At 40.6% G+C, this 15,597-nt stretch overlaps 1 protein-coding gene across 4 annotated transcripts in view; it reads right to left on the bottom strand.

Annotated features, from left to right (window-relative positions):
* ENOX1 (ecto-NOX disulfide-thiol exchanger 1) overlaps positions 1-15,597 on the bottom strand; it is a 369,866-nt gene that overhangs the window by 240,546 nt on the left and 113,723 nt on the right. For all 4 annotated transcript variants that reach the window (XM_055703149.1, XM_055703151.1, XM_055703148.1 and 1 more), the window contains exon 3: positions 15,330-15,407. The gene's annotated coding sequence lies outside the window, so the exon portion shown is untranslated. The remainder of the gene's footprint in view (positions 1-15,329; positions 15,408-15,597) is intronic.

Raw genomic sequence — 15,597 nt, 5'->3', positions numbered from 1 at the left:
TCTAATTAGTCTATAAATACTTGACTTTTACCCACTACTTTGGTAAGTGTGATAATTGCTGGGGAAAGGCCAAAGCATTTATGGTCAATCAGATGATGAGAAAAGGAATATGGCCCTTTCAGTGAGTAAAATGTAAGGCATTCTGTGGCAAGGCAGAAGCTATTAGCAGGATCAATATTTCTCCTAGTACCTTAATAAATCATTATATCAAAGAACAGTTGCAGGATGAAGAAAACCTCATTCTACCAACAAGGATGCTTCCAAATCAGCAAATAAAACATCATTTAAATTACAAAGACCTAATTGGTGTACAAAGGCAAACGGCAAGCACAGAATACAGCCCTCTGATGCTAGGCATGTAAGCGTTTTGATTCATTAGTGAAGGAAGAAAAGCAGAAAGACAAAGAAACAGCTATGCTAAGAGCTCCACATGCATAACTTGCAAATTGGTGAATATGCATGAACCCACCACGCTGTAGCTGACTGATGAGACCATGTTTGGTGTAGATATCATAGGTGGCAGAAACAGAAGAGAACTTGGAAAACAGGATGGCCTTTGGTATCTTTACTATTGTACTGAAAATAATCCCCTTGCTATTATTTGCACTGAGGCTTTTTCCTCCTTTTCTTAGCTAGCTAAGAAATGGAAATAGCTAAGACATGTAAACTTGAGTGAGGGAAGGGAAGAAGTATTCTAATGGTTACTTTCAAGCAAGGGAAGTTCTTCTCTCAGCATACACTGCACATCACTGCTTACCCGATACAGCTATCATCACATGTAACCATACAGCTTTTTTGGCCACACAACCAAGAAAGAAACTTTAAGTTGAGGTAATTGGAGTTCTGTCCGAGTAAGGGTTGAAGGACCACAATCATGTACATATCCCACACAGTAGGTGACACTCCTAGTATACCTATATGGCTGTGAGAAGAAGATAAAGCATGCCAAACTACTTCGTATGGTGTTGCAAACCTACACGTTGCTATGGAGCACGCTAGTGCACAGCTTGTGAGCAGCCACCAGTACTTTTTTTGGAAATACCAACTCCCAGCGCTTTTGTTTTCTAGAGTTACCTTTCAATGTAACAGAGGAATGAGGAAACCTAGTGGGGAAAGAGTCACTGGAGTAATAACCACATGTGTGCCCACCAGGGGAAAAATGTAATACACTGTTGTAACCAGTATTCAGGTTTATTCTTTTGTTTGAATAGTCTCGATTTAGCTCTTTACTGGATAGTTATTATAGAAAAGCAAATGCTTCCCAGTTGTTTAGTCACTACTTTTGAGCCCTGTCACAGCCTTGGAAGCTTGTTTCTAATTTATTCAGAAGCAACAATTATTGACTTTGTGAAGGAAAGTCAATTGTTGAAGGGGTTTCATTGTGGAAGTCAAAGTGGGTACTCTTTGGTTCTCCAGTTCATATTTCATACACTTCTAATTCCATATAGCTGACACTTTGGAAGGTCAACTGTCATATGGCTGGAAACCCTACATCCCAAGAAAGTAAACAGTGCCTGAAGAGGAGGGGAAAAGGAGCATCCTGTTGCTATGTGATAGCTCCTCTCCCCGCTCTGACCCAGCAGAGATCTCACCCATCTGTCAAAATTCTGTGGAAAGACAGAGTTTTGGCTATATGGCAACTGACCTTTCGGGGTGCTGGCCATATGCATTTCCACCATGTGTCTGGATCTTTGAATTAAATGCATACATAAATATGAACAATTCCCAAATGTTTCATGCTCTGAACTCTCTCTATAGGTGTATTTGTTTTCTCAAACTGTAATTTATTCAAAAAGTAAAGTGGATCAGTCTCTCTGTAATTTACGCCTCAAATCAGTTTGTTGTTTGATTCTTCTGTTGGGAAAACTTATCAATCCTGCTTTAGAGAGCATAATATGCCAATTTTAGTAGTAAGGAAACTGCTGTAGTTTATATACTTAACTACCTGTAGGCCTCCCAAGGGTTCTTCCTCTCTTCCCGGGGAGATTATGTATTCTTCACCTCGTCTCACGCCCAGTAACACATATCAGCATTACATCTCTCCTAGGATCCCAGGACTATTTAAAAAAGCACTTGGAAATACCCTTTTTGCCTGCATCCCAAAGTATTACTTTTTGTTTGGTATGTATCGGCTTGGTAGACTGTAAACCACTGGAGGCAGGGACTACTCCTATTTGTTTACGTCCTTAGTGGCCTAAAGGCATTATCAGCTTCGTTCATCAAATTATCTGCAACAAAGGGGATCACTGTGAGCACGACACAAACTTTAGCGATCATGTCCAGTGGGATCACAGGGCAAAGGCAGCCAATGGAGTCCATGCGCCCTTTCAATTCTGCTATCACAAACCTCTTTTTTTCCAGTGCAGTAAAAAGACACACTAACTCTTCAAACAAATAACCAACAGCTATTGGGATGGTAGTAAATGGATTCAGAAAAGATTCAGGATTTTCTTATTCTAGTCAGCCTGAACAATTAATTAACAGCCTCCTTGTTTGTCATTAATTTTGTTGCCATAGTAGCCTCTATAAACGGTGTCTAACAAACAAGAAAGATTTATCTTTCTCACTCTAAATCGATCAGAAAAAGAATGATCTCACATTCATTTTTGTTTCATAATGACAGGTAAGGCACAGTGAATCATTACAACAGGGTATTCTGAGAAGGATAAGGTGTCAGTTATCTTAAAAAGCAATCTTAAAAAGCAGACCCAGAGATAAAAAGCGAAGTGCCACTTCTACGCAAACAGAAATACTGGCTCCAAAAGGAATATTAAAAAATTACAACAGTTTATAAATAATAAATGGAAAAAACTTTCTAGATTTTTTTAACTCAAATTATGCATATTTTTCTTGGATATAAATAGTTCCATGTACTATTTTTTGCTCCAAATTCATAGTTGGTGAGAGACCAAGGAGGAAAAACATTGTAAGAGAATTTCTTAAAGAACAGAGTTAAAATAAATTAGTTGAAACAGAGAAATTTTTCTTCTGCTGTAGGTTTCTTGGCTTGTACAGACAACAGGAGCCCACAAGGGAGAAGGGATGGGGAGGTACACGTCTGCAACTAAATGCAGAGTAAGTTCTGGCCATCATCATGTGCTAGGGGTTTGGACATGTTTAGAGAACTACAGGCTGCAACCTGCAAATTGGATCAATATGTTTCTTGCCTGATAAATTCCAGGAGGGAGATAACAGGTCCATTATTGGAAAAGAGTGTTGTTGTCTTTCTTCTAGAGGACAAGGTGACAGATTCTCTTAAAGCAGTAACTGCTCTTTGCTTCTTCACAAAATCATGCTTTAAAAACAAGAGTCATTTCAAACTTCGTCCAATCTATAACCTTTCTCAGTTGGAGTGGGGAGTAGGGAAGAGTTGGAGCGTGGCAATGCAGCCAAAGTATTCAGACTTCCTTGATTAAGAAGCTAGTAATAATCCCAGGTACAAAATGCTCTAGTTACATGGGTCAACTCTTTCCACCAAGGAAAATAAAACAAACATGAAGGCAATGGGACTTCTGTTCCTCATTATATTAGTCATTTCCTACAGCCAAACTCAAATGACCTGGGATACTTTCTTGTACTATTGATACCCAAAATAATTGTCTCAGCTACAGACCATAGCACAGTGAAATCTTACTGAGATCAAACTGTTTTGTTCTTTACCTCACCTCTTGAAAGACCTAAAGGTCAAATTTTTTGGCCACCTCCCATAATGCCCAAGGAATATGAACACCAAAGTGCTGAGGAGATCATGCAGCCCTGAAAACTGCTGCCACAAATTCCAAATGACATCAAGAACATGCAAAAATCCTGATGTTTTAGTAACCATGTTTCCAATAGTTGACCCATCCACTTCTTTTATTGTTCAATTTCATGTTAATAGGGCAGTTTCTCTCCTGGGATAGGGTCCTATAAGCTACCAAACTGTGGAGAGGATAAGGGGACTAGGGAGCAGGGATTTGCCTCTGTAGTAACAGCACCGCAGTGAGTGATATAAAGCCTAGATGCTGGTGAGTAGACCAGGGCTTTGATCCTGACCCATTCTCCCTTCCACCACATCCTTTCAGCTGCCTCAGTTCAAGCATTTGCCTGGCCATGCCCAAACCCACACTAGGGTCATTAAAAAAAAAATAAATTAAATTTGGCTCTTTTAACATCAATTATTTCTCAGACCCAAATTTAGAAAGAATCTGCTGAGCCACTAAGCTCAGCTGAAGGGACGGTAACATCTGGTGCTGAGTGTGGAAATGAGAGCTTGAAGGCAGAATGCTCTGAGATCAGATCTGTATAATATAGTATCAAAATAATATAAAAATGCAGCTAAAAGCAAAGAGCAGGTATGACTTTCATTCTCTCTGGTCATTTTTAACTGAACTTCTGCCTGTCCATCTATTACACCCTTACTGGCAGAGCTGGGGCAGTAACAAATTTGAACCCACTTTCAAGTCAGCATAAAAGCTGGAGAGAAGTCACAAGAGGTAATTTCATTACCAGAAGTTTAATGAAAAACAGCAGCCGGACAGCAAAGCAGCACACCAGTTGCTTCCTATGCAGAAGGCGGCTGACAAAGCAGCCAGCATAAACTCTGCCTGGGAAAAGCAGATGGGCTGGTGTGGGCAAACACAAATCCGGATGGCAGGGATGTGCCTCCACAGCCCAGGCTGCCCCTTGTCTGCAAGGACATGAGGGGAAGCCAGGAAACTGAGGTGGGAGTTTTAGGGGACAAGGGGACATTAATCTGTTAAAAGAGACCTCTCCACTCAATTTGTTTCCAGGGATCTGTTGTGCTATAAGTGCTGGGCAAAATCTACCACAGCACGCTCCTGCACAGTCCGGGTGTTTACACGAGCCTGCTGGGCTCAGGCTAAGCAAGTTCAGGATTGTTCTGCTCAGGGTCAGAGGCAACTGGAAGCAACGTAAACTTACTAGGAGTGCTGAGGCCCAGTTAACTGCACTGAGTCATGGCAATTATTAGTTTGTACTCAATATCATGCTGACTGTGCTACACAGCTTTGGCTGGCTTGGAAAACGGACAAAGGGAACTCCCATCTACCAGTAGAGAGATGTGTAAACCCTTATCTGTAGGTCTGGGGACTCTCACTGAGCACCTGAATCCTGGTGAACTGAAGTATAAACCAAGCATTTCAAACTTTCGGGGAAATTTCACAGAAAGGAGTACAGAAGGAGAATTAGGGGAGTGAGGAATGGACTCTGGAGCAAGGCCATAAGCTGCTGAGTTACAGCTTTCTACTGGAAGTGCCAGGCAAAAGATCCATACCTTGAGCATATGGCTGGGGCTGCAGGGCTGTGATTACAGAGCAGAATCCAAGTTTGATTTAGGCTTCATAGTTGTAAGCACATCATGCATTCAGTGGTGAGACTGCCAGCAGTCCAGTGAATGCTCAGCACGTGCAGTGAAATGTCTTCGAAGAAGGAAGCAAAAGGCTGTCGTAAAGGACACCCACGCAGACTTGTGGTTTTTTATTACAACTTAAAGACCTTAAAATAGCATGTTGCATTTGGCTATCAAACACTGACTTTTTTTCTGAAAGCCTGTCCTATGGCACTGCAAGCTGCCTGCTGGGTGTATGGCTCTTGACAAACTTTCCAACAGAAATCTCAACTCACTTGAACCTAAAGACGGAGCTACAGAGGTGGAAAAATCAAAGATGCATTAATGGATGAAGGATTGTGGTACTGACCATTATGAAATCTGGAGGCAAAGGTCTCTAGCATTAAAGAGGACTGCTCCTGGAAGGACTATAGAAAGATCAGAGACTCAAAATGCCCCACATCCAAGAACAAGAGGACAACCAGCTCTCTCTGTATGTCTGCACTTCTCTGGGACCAGATAGTACATTTGATCAATCTCATTCATTTGTTACTGACGGGAGAACCTGACAGTAACTGGTCTGCAGAACTTTGCCCAGGGTTTCGGAGACATTGCTGAAGAGGTCACACACCCAAAAAAAACCCGAACAAACAAAACACCAAACCAAACAAGGATAAACCAAACAGCAAAAAAGAAGGCATTTTCAACAATGGTATTAGAGCTCATTGCAGAAGATGCTATGCCTTTAACCTGTTACTCTGTAATCATCTCATTTCCCTTCTCCCCTTGTTTCTTTGCCACTTCAAAACAGTAAAAAGGCTATGTGAAGAGAGAAGAATAAAACATGAGAACACTCGGGATGTTTTCATGGAGTGAAAGAACCACAGAAGATTGTGATTAGATACATAAATGAATTGGTGGCCTTCAAACATTAAAAGAACAGCATTATGAAGAAATTAAATCTCTAAGCGAAACACATGATGTCACTCAATTTTATGAACAAGGTGCCAGTTTTCAGATTCAGCCCTCTCCTGGATTTAACACATGACCTTTGCTTTCAAGATCCTTGGTCCCTCTGAAACATTTTTCTTTATTCTCTTTGGTGCTGGTACCTTGTTATTAATTGGATCAAGTCAGGTTTCCACAGAGACTATAAGAATAGGGACATCTGCGTGTTACCTGTCAAGTACTGCCTTAACTGTCTTCAATTGCTCTTGTAAATCTAGTCCCTCTGTGGAGTCCCATATTATAAAAATTGTACACCGACTTTCAAAGCCCTTCCTCTAGTCTGTGTAACGCTGCAACGTACTTTTGGTAGGGGGATGTTAAAGTGGAAAACCTTCCTAAGAAAACCACTAAGTGCAATAGTAATAATACCACTATCAGCAATAGTGAAAAGAAAGAGTTGGGTTGCTGCTCAATGGGAAGAAAAGCTGTTTGAAGGATCAGCTGTGATCAGAAAGCCACAACAGCTAACACTTAAGACAAAGGACTAGAAACTCTGGTCATAATAGGAAAAACTTGAGAGAACTGAGATATGTTAAAATTTTTCACATTGGCTGGGCCCTTTGAATTTCACCCTAGAATATGCAGAAAAATGACTGAGGGAATCTCGTTGCTGCTAGCAATTACCTTTGAAAGGTGAGGTCAGAAACAGTCAATTCAGCAAACACTCAGTAGGAAATAACCAAATAGGTTTAGTCTTCCTAAGAAGGACCTGAGGTTATCCACTGGATAACAAGCTTCATCCGAGTCACTGTCACATATGTACAAATGTCAGACTGAAAATGTAAAGGACAATGTTATCTACAAGACACATGAGGGAATTCTCCTTTGTTACTTCACTTTGGAAAGACCTCAACCATAACCTTAAGTGCAGTGTTTGATGCCACATTTTAAGGAGGATATGACTGATCGGCAGTGAGTACTCTACAAAATATAACAAAAAACTGGAGGAATAAGTTGTTGTTTAATGTGAAGAAGACAAGAGTTAGGGAGAAAATGAAAAAGACCCTAAAAATGTTAAAGATGGTTGCAACAAAAAAGGCAATAACTCATTCATGTTCATTGCAGGTAGGACAGAAGTAACTTGCAGGTTAAGAAAAGAAAAAGAAAAAAAAAAAAAAAGCAATTTTCTAATGGTAAGGAAAATCAGGCTTTGGAATTAATTGCCCAGAGAATCTCCATCAGTAGAGGCCCTAAGAAACTGGTCATCCATAGCTCTGATGGGAAGAGTTTCAATAGATCTGATACAGCTGCAGGGCCCTCAAGCTACTTGCTAATTTTCAATGCCTCTAGGAAAAAAACCACCTGTGTCTAGTTAGCTGGAGAATAGTATTTTGAGTTCTAGGATATTTTGGGCAATAGTATGTATTACCTTTTCCTTGGTTAATTTTTAATAGTGTTCTGAAAGCTCAAAATTAAAGAGTGGCTTTACCCAAGATATTCTTTCATCTTTCTACTTTCACTTTTGCTGTTTGAGCAAACTGCCTGGTCAAACTTTCCTCTAATACTTCACAGAAAACTCTTGAACACAATATTTAGCAGGCTCCCTCCCCGCTTCCGCCCCCCTCCCCCCTGCAAATACGGGATCGATGACATTAAGAAGGAACACATTATTTCCTGAATGCTTGCCTAGTCATTATTGAATCATTTCTTCTACAGAGTCAAAGAAATCATAGAATTGTAAAATCATTTAAATTGGAAAAGACCATTAAGATCATCAAGCCCAACTGTTAACCTAACACTGCGAAGTCCACACAATAAACCATGTCTCTGAGCACCACGTCTAATACCTCCAGGGATGGTGACTCCTGATCAGCTTGTTCCAACGCTTGACAACCCTTTCGGGGAAAATTTTTTTCCTAATACCCAATCTAAACCTCCCCTGGCACAACTTGGGGTCGTTTCCTCTTGACCTATCACTTGTTACTTGGGAAAAGAGTCCGACATAGTTTCCTTTAAGTTGTGCTTTTTGTTTTTTCACTTGTGACACATCATAATAACTTTCTATTTTCCCTTTTGTGAAACAATAATTGACCCTAGAAATCTGTCATTCTGCAGCAGTATATTTTAGGACTCTCAATCCCAAAGTGTTATGTGTGCTACACTTCAGCCTAGAAAGAAGGCTGAAAGTTTATTAAAATCATGGCTTTGCCTTACTATTATTTATGACATTGATTGAAATTTGCTTGGGTTTGGGTTCTGAAGATGAACAAAGGTAGTTTCTGACATAAACTTGTGTCAGAGAGTTTTTAAAGGCAGGCAACAAGAAGCTGCGTAATCATCACATGCAGCTTCCAATGGTGATTGCATTGCAAATACATTCACTGCAGGATCAAACTCACTATCATTCAGAAATAGTGTGGCCAGCAGATGTAAGGAAGTGACTGTCCCCCAGTACTCACCACTGGTGAGGCTGCACCTCTACAGAGGGATCTGGACAGGCTGGGCCAATGGGCCATGGCCAGTTGTGTGAGGTTCAAACAGGAAAAGTGCTGGGTCCTGCACTTGGGTCACAGCAACCCCAGGCAGTGCTACAGGCCTGGGGAAGAGCCACTGGGAGGCTGCCTGGTGGGAAAGGATCTGGGGTGCTGGTTGATGGGCAGCTGAACATGAGCCAGCAGTGTGCCCAGGTGGCCAGGAGGGCCAGTAGCATCCTGGCCTGTATCAGAAACAGTGTGGCCAGCAGGTGGGGGTCAGTCTCTTCTCCCAGATAACAAGTGACAGGACAAGAGGAAACAGCCTCAAGTTGTGCCAGAGGAGGTTTAGATTGGAGATTAGGAAAAAATTTCTTCACTGAAATGATTGTCAAGCATTGGAACAGGCTGCCCAGGGAAGTGGTGGAGTCACCATCCCTGGACGTATTTAAAAGACGTGTAGATGTGGTGCTTAAGACATGGTATAGTGGTGGACATGGTAGTGTTAGGTTAACGGTTGGGCTTGATGATCTCAATAGTCTTTTCTAACCTAAATGATTCTATGGTTCTTTCACATGTACAAAATAAAATTAAAAAGAAATCCTTTAATATTTACTATTTGAACTGGTAGCCTTTCTGCAGCCTTTAGCTAAAAAGCAGGAATGAAAGAACATAAACCTGACAACATTGTGCTGGGCTGTGGTGACGAAAATAATTTTTTGGTAACTGTTCATTTTGCTTGGCGCTTGGCCATCTGAACACTCCTTGCTTTTTTAAGTAACAAGCTCTGCAAGTTTCACTGCAGTTTCTGGATACGTGGACAGTAGCGGTGACAGTAGATTTCTCCTCTCAACTGGAGAAGATGTTTTAAGTGCCTTTCAGAAGTGAAATCAATTCATATCTTTCTGTCTATGGCAACAGACTCTCACTGGAGCTGTAGCTCATGACTTTTATCTTGTTGTGACACCTGCTTTGGTCAAGAGGATTACTGATTACTCCTCCTGGAAGGTGCCAATACTGATGATGTTCAGTTGAGCAGCTGTCCCCATTCTTGTATTATTATTATTCATTATGTAAGATTGATTCTTCTGAGGGTCTTAGTGATAGAAAACTTAGCAGTTCTTTGCTGCCTTCCTTTTAAAGGGACCTGAATGGACAATTATTGTTTCTGAAATGTGCTACAACCACCATTGTCACCTCATCTGTTGTTCAGATATCTCTGTGCAGCCAGAATGTGTGCAATGAAAAGGTGCAAGATGTGTCATTATCCATATGCTGACAGCTATCAGTTGCATACTTATTGTCTCTCCAACAACGCCATTCATTACCTAGTATCATACTGACAACAGTTTAAAGGCTAGAAGAGAGAAGACACTATCAGTGATTCCACCCAGACAAAACTGAGATACGATATGGATTGCAGTCATTTTAATTGAGGTATATCTCCATAATTAATTATTGAGCTTCTAAATTCTGGGCTTATTTTACATAATTTTTATCCATCTGAAAGTCATATTGACTATATTCAGCTTCTTAATGCTCGCACTTAAGTCAAACAGTCAACAGTACATGGAGGGATGCAGGTACAAGGAAAGAAGATGCAAAAAAAGTTATTGGAATGCGACCTATAGGATCTGCAAATGCTTATTCTGAAAAATGGGTAAATGAATGAAATCGACTACAATGTAAAGTCATTTTTGCTTCTAATATTTGGCAGATTACCATAATGAAAGTTATGTCAAACTGTCCTCTATCTTCACTGTAAGACACCAAATGACTTTCTGTGGAGCAAATAAAGCATAACTTGGATTTTAGAAATAACCTGGTGAAGGGTCTGGAGCACAAGTCTTACGAGGAATGGCGGAGGGGATGGAGGTTGTTTAGTCTGGAGAAAAGGAGGCTCAGGGTGGGTCTTATTGCTCTCGACAGCTACCTGAAAGGAGGCTGTAGACAGGTGGGGGTCCATCTCTTCCCCCAGATAACAAACAATAGGAAACAGCCTCAAGTTGGGCCAGGGGAGGTTTAAATTGGATATCAGGAAAAACTTCTTAACTGAAAGGGTGGTCAAACATTGGAACAGGCTGCCCAGGGAGGTGGCAGAATTACCATCCCTGGAGGTGTTTAAAAAATGTATAGATGCAGTGCTTAGCGACATGGTTTAGTGATGGACTTGGCAGTCCTGGGTGAACAGTTGGATTTGATGATCTTAAAGGTTCTTTCCAACCTAAATGATTCTATAATTCTATAATCCCTAAGTGTTGTGTACCTCTGGAAAAGACTCCACCAGGCAGCACTGAAATCTTCCTCACTGGAAGATTAGATAAACATCTCTCACAGATTTTCTAAACATCTTTGCTCTTGTTGGTAATGCAGGAAAATAAGCCAAATTATCTTTGGCGTTCCTAAGGTGTTCCTGACTGCTGACACTAAAGATCTCACATTTCTGTTTATGTAGTGCCCCAGAAGTGAAGATCAGGAAAGATCATTATCTAACTGTCACTTTGAAACAGAAGATGATGGGCACAAGAGTGAGGCTAGTAAAGAGCCTTAGTCCTGATCTGAGTCTATGGACACCTTGCATAGTTTGCAGGAGTCTCTCAGCCATTTTCCCATTCTTCTGGGGAGCAGCTATGATTAAACCACGGGGAAGTATTTAAGAATGTTTCTGGGCTGTTCCTCCAGCAGAGGAAGCACTTGCCACCGTTCCTAAAAGTTTCTTGGAAAGAACTCACAACATAAAAGCCAATGGAAGGCAAATCTGCTGTCTGGGTTGGTTGGTTTGTTTTCCCTGCATCCATATTTATTTCAGTCTCTTGCAGAACACCTGCTCTGGCTGCAGCTCTTACTCAAGTGAGCAAACTGTAATTTTATTTTTTCTAATAATCACTTGCTTCTTGCCTTGCTGTGTGCAATAAAAAAAAAAACAAAGCCAGATAGTCACAGACCCTCTGAACCATCATTCAAAAATAAAAAATAGATACATGTGTTTATACTAGCTGCCACATACAACCCACAATTTTGACACAATAGTCTTTACAAACTCACAGTCTTCTTTTAATTTCTGTTCTACTGAAATGCAACTGACCCTCCATGGCAGCTTTGTGAGATTTACTTCCCTCACCCTCCCATTTTATTCTGCCATATTTACTTTGAGCATCTAGTTTACAGATTTTTTCCAGCTACCAGGCTATTTGGTTTCCATCTGTTCAATAACTCAAGTATATGCATCAAATGCACACATGGCACATTCCCAGCTAGTAACATCCCCTTTCCTTTCTGCCTTTTTGTTGGCAGGTAGTTTGCATATAAGCTGCAGAAAGAGAACATGCTCCTCCACCGTTCTGGTTTGTACATCAGCTCCCCTCGCCTCCTCTTTTCAAACCTCCACACATGGTGTGAGGGCAGCCACTTCATCACCCTCGCAGCCTCTGGCAGGACAGCTGAGCTGTGAGCAAAGCCTGGTGACATGGAGGCTTTGGCTGCCGGCAGCATGGCTTTAAGGCAGGTATATGTATCTAATACAGTGGCTTCAAGGCTCTCCAAGTCCACGTGCAGCACCGATATGGAGATCAAAGGTATGGTTTCCATGTTTACATGCTTGCATGGAAAAGTGCCCTCCTTAGGCTCTACCCTTCCTTTCTCACTCTCCCCCTCCATGACTTTTGACAGATCAGTATTTTGCCAGTTGTGTTTTCATTACTGAAGAAGCAGCAAGACAATGGAGTAGCACTCCTTCCACCAACCCACCCCCCGCCCCAGCAGAAGCCAACCCCAGCTGACCTGTGCCCAGAAGGCTGTAACAGGACAGAGCAGGGGAGCCCAGCCCCAGGAGATAGGAAGGGAGCTTCCCATCCCATGCAGCAGCCATGAACTATTTTCATTGGTTTTCGTTCTCTCGCTTCCCCCTAAAACAAAGATACTTGTTTCACTGTAGGGGTGCCAAGGGTAAAGGTTTGAGGACACCCCAAAAGGTGTTTGGAGAGATACAGCCTTTAATGACCCAAATAGAAAAAAAATAAGAAACTCTAGTAATAAATGAATAAAACTCAAAAAAAAAGCAAGAGCAAGCAACAAGCATGTCAGGGAAAAGGAAGCTTCTCTGGAGAATGGGCAAGAGATTGTAGGCAGGAAATAAAGGAGAGATTAAGAAAACAGGAACTGTGCAAGAGAAGGAGATACTATGAGGAGAAAAAAATACATGAAATTTGCAGTGAAAGACATGGGATAAATGGAAAAAGCTGACCTGGATTAAACTAATTATGTGGCTAGATCAGTATCCTGTTTTCCTCCAATGTCAATACCAGCTGCTACAAAGAAGTGGTATAAGAGATACCTACACAGCTGCAGAAGAAGCTTCACCCAAACCCCAAGCTGAGGATTGGTGAGTTCAGCCTTCAGTCAGGCAACGCTGTGTAATTGCTTTATTACTGTGTAATATAAAAAATATATCTGTGATGGCATCCTTATTGATGTAAATATCTATTTCTTGCAAAGGTTCAATGCAATACCTTTTGATAATACCTCGGGGCAATACTTTCCAAGGTGAAATTACATCTTCTATTTCCTTTTCAGTAGAAATGTCTTGGCTTTTAATTTAATTGGTTTTCCCTTGCTTCTGCATTATAATGAAGGTGCAGCACAGCCATACCCAAACTACTTTATGCCGCTTGGTATACATCTATCTAATATGTACATATAAAAATTAATATTATATTTATCCTCATTTTAAATGGCACAATACTAATTTTTATGAATATCACAAAGCCATTATTCTTCAGGAATCAGACTTGTAAACAAGGAAACTTTTAAAATGTTATAGGCAAATGACTTGCCTAAGCCTTCTTTGTATAGCAGCTGTTGACTGCAGTTGTATCAAATTCATTAGAACACCAGCTCAACCACACTTTGCTTCAGCAAATTTAGCAGTAGCTCTTGGAAGTCTTTGGTGAGCCATGATTCAAACGCTTACAGGCAGGTCTGGAATGAAAGATTTTATAAAGCTTCTGCTGCTAGTAAAGGATTTACAACCCAAACGTTGCAACATGTGCAACAAGTTTTCCAGGTTTTCCGATTATCCTAAATGTCTTTCACAGTTTGCACTTCTTTCTCCCCCTCCCCACCCCCCAAGAAAACCCACAAATTTTACCCTAAGGGATATCATCATTAAAGAAAGAAACAGTGCAGTCAAAGCTTTAGCATGACACAGATCATTCAACAGTTGTGCAATTATTCTGAAAAGCTACTTATTATTGAACACAGAGCTTTCACTGAACATAGGCCCGAGGCATCAAGATCAGATCTGTATCTGCAGTATCTCAACCAGTCTGATCTAGGGCTTTTGCTCATTACAGAAGCTGTAGCCTTGTGTGAGGTTTACATCTAGTTTCAAAGAGCTTCTAAAGCATTTTGGAGCTGGGTTGGCTTTAAAAGGCATTACCAAACCATAATAATTTCCAAGAACAAATTAGAAGTTGTATCAGATACCTCTCATCCCCTAAATCCACCTGGTTTTGTTTTTGTTTAAGGTTTACAAACCACTTTCCCTGCAGAATTCCTATAGACTAATGGAATAGTAAGTGACTACAGAAATAACAAGAAAAGCAGTAATACCCAAAGTGCTTTCAGGTAAACCAAGCAAATGAAAGAACATATTCCAAACATGAACATTTTTGACAATTGTTATTCAGGGCTTGATACAACTCCCACAGACCCTAAGTGTGATCCAGTAGCAAGATATGATGACCTAGATGGAAAAGTTGATTCCCACTGGTTTTTCTGAGCAGATTTCTATAAAAATGCTGTTCAGTACTACTTTTGAAAGCAGTAAGAAATCAAATTTTTCTCTGTTATATAGCTGCATAGAAAAACATATTGAAATGCAGGGGAGTGTTTTCTACTCTCTAAATCATTGTGATCATAGGCCACAGTGCTTATAACACTATCGTTCTAGCTGACAAGGACAAAACATTAGCTACAGGTTCCTCACTGCTCCTGGCCATGCTGACACTACAGGAGTCAAGCCATTATTATTCTGCTCTTTATAGTCTCTTAAATATCAACTTTTTTTTTTTTTAAATTTTCTTAAACTTTCCATGAACCTGAGCTCCTCCTGACCTGAAAGCCCCAGTAATTCTGCTGACCCTTTGCTAAGTGTGCTTCTCGAAACATCCACAGTTACAGCTGTGGGACAGCCACTCACATATTAGCAACCTGGGTGGAAGCAATCGATTGCAGGGCCTTTTAGGAAAATACAGTTTCAACACATACTGAAAGACATAGTGGTGAGGTGAAAATGACTTACAGGCCCAATTTCTTTCTGCAGTTCAACTGTATAAACTGCAATAACTCACTTCAAAGGAAAGATGAATGGGTTACTCTGCATTTTTACAACAGTAACAGAATACAGTTATGTCCTAAACACTTTGCAAGAAACAAAAATAATTTTCCACAACACTTGCTGTAAAATAAAATTATATTTTAATTTGGTTTGCATGTGTTCAAGACAAAAAAAAAAAAAGAAACCCAACTCAGCACAGAAGTCTACATGCTGAAATAGTCAGAATGCAGAAGAGTTTACAGACCTGTACGAAGGTAGGTAACTTCTCAGCAGCCCCATCATGGGATTTCCAAAGGAACGTTACAAATTTTCATGGCCAATCCTGCAAGAAGTGGAAAGAATAGTTAAAACTAGAGAGTTTCTAAAGGAAAAGCAAATAAGATCAGTTGTCTCCTTGGATACACAATGCAGAAAGTCAGTGTAGAATTGGTTCAGAGGATGTTAAACATTTTAACTATGGAAGCAGGAAGATCATAACAATTATTTCAATATAACAAAGTCCAAGTTACATA

Source organism: Falco cherrug, chromosome 2 (genome assembly GCF_023634085.1).
Source record: "Falco cherrug isolate bFalChe1 chromosome 2, bFalChe1.pri, whole genome shotgun sequence".
In the NCBI taxonomy this organism is placed as follows: domain Eukaryota; kingdom Metazoa; phylum Chordata; class Aves; order Falconiformes; family Falconidae; genus Falco; species Falco cherrug.
This window is presented reverse-complemented; position numbering and strand designations above follow the sequence as displayed.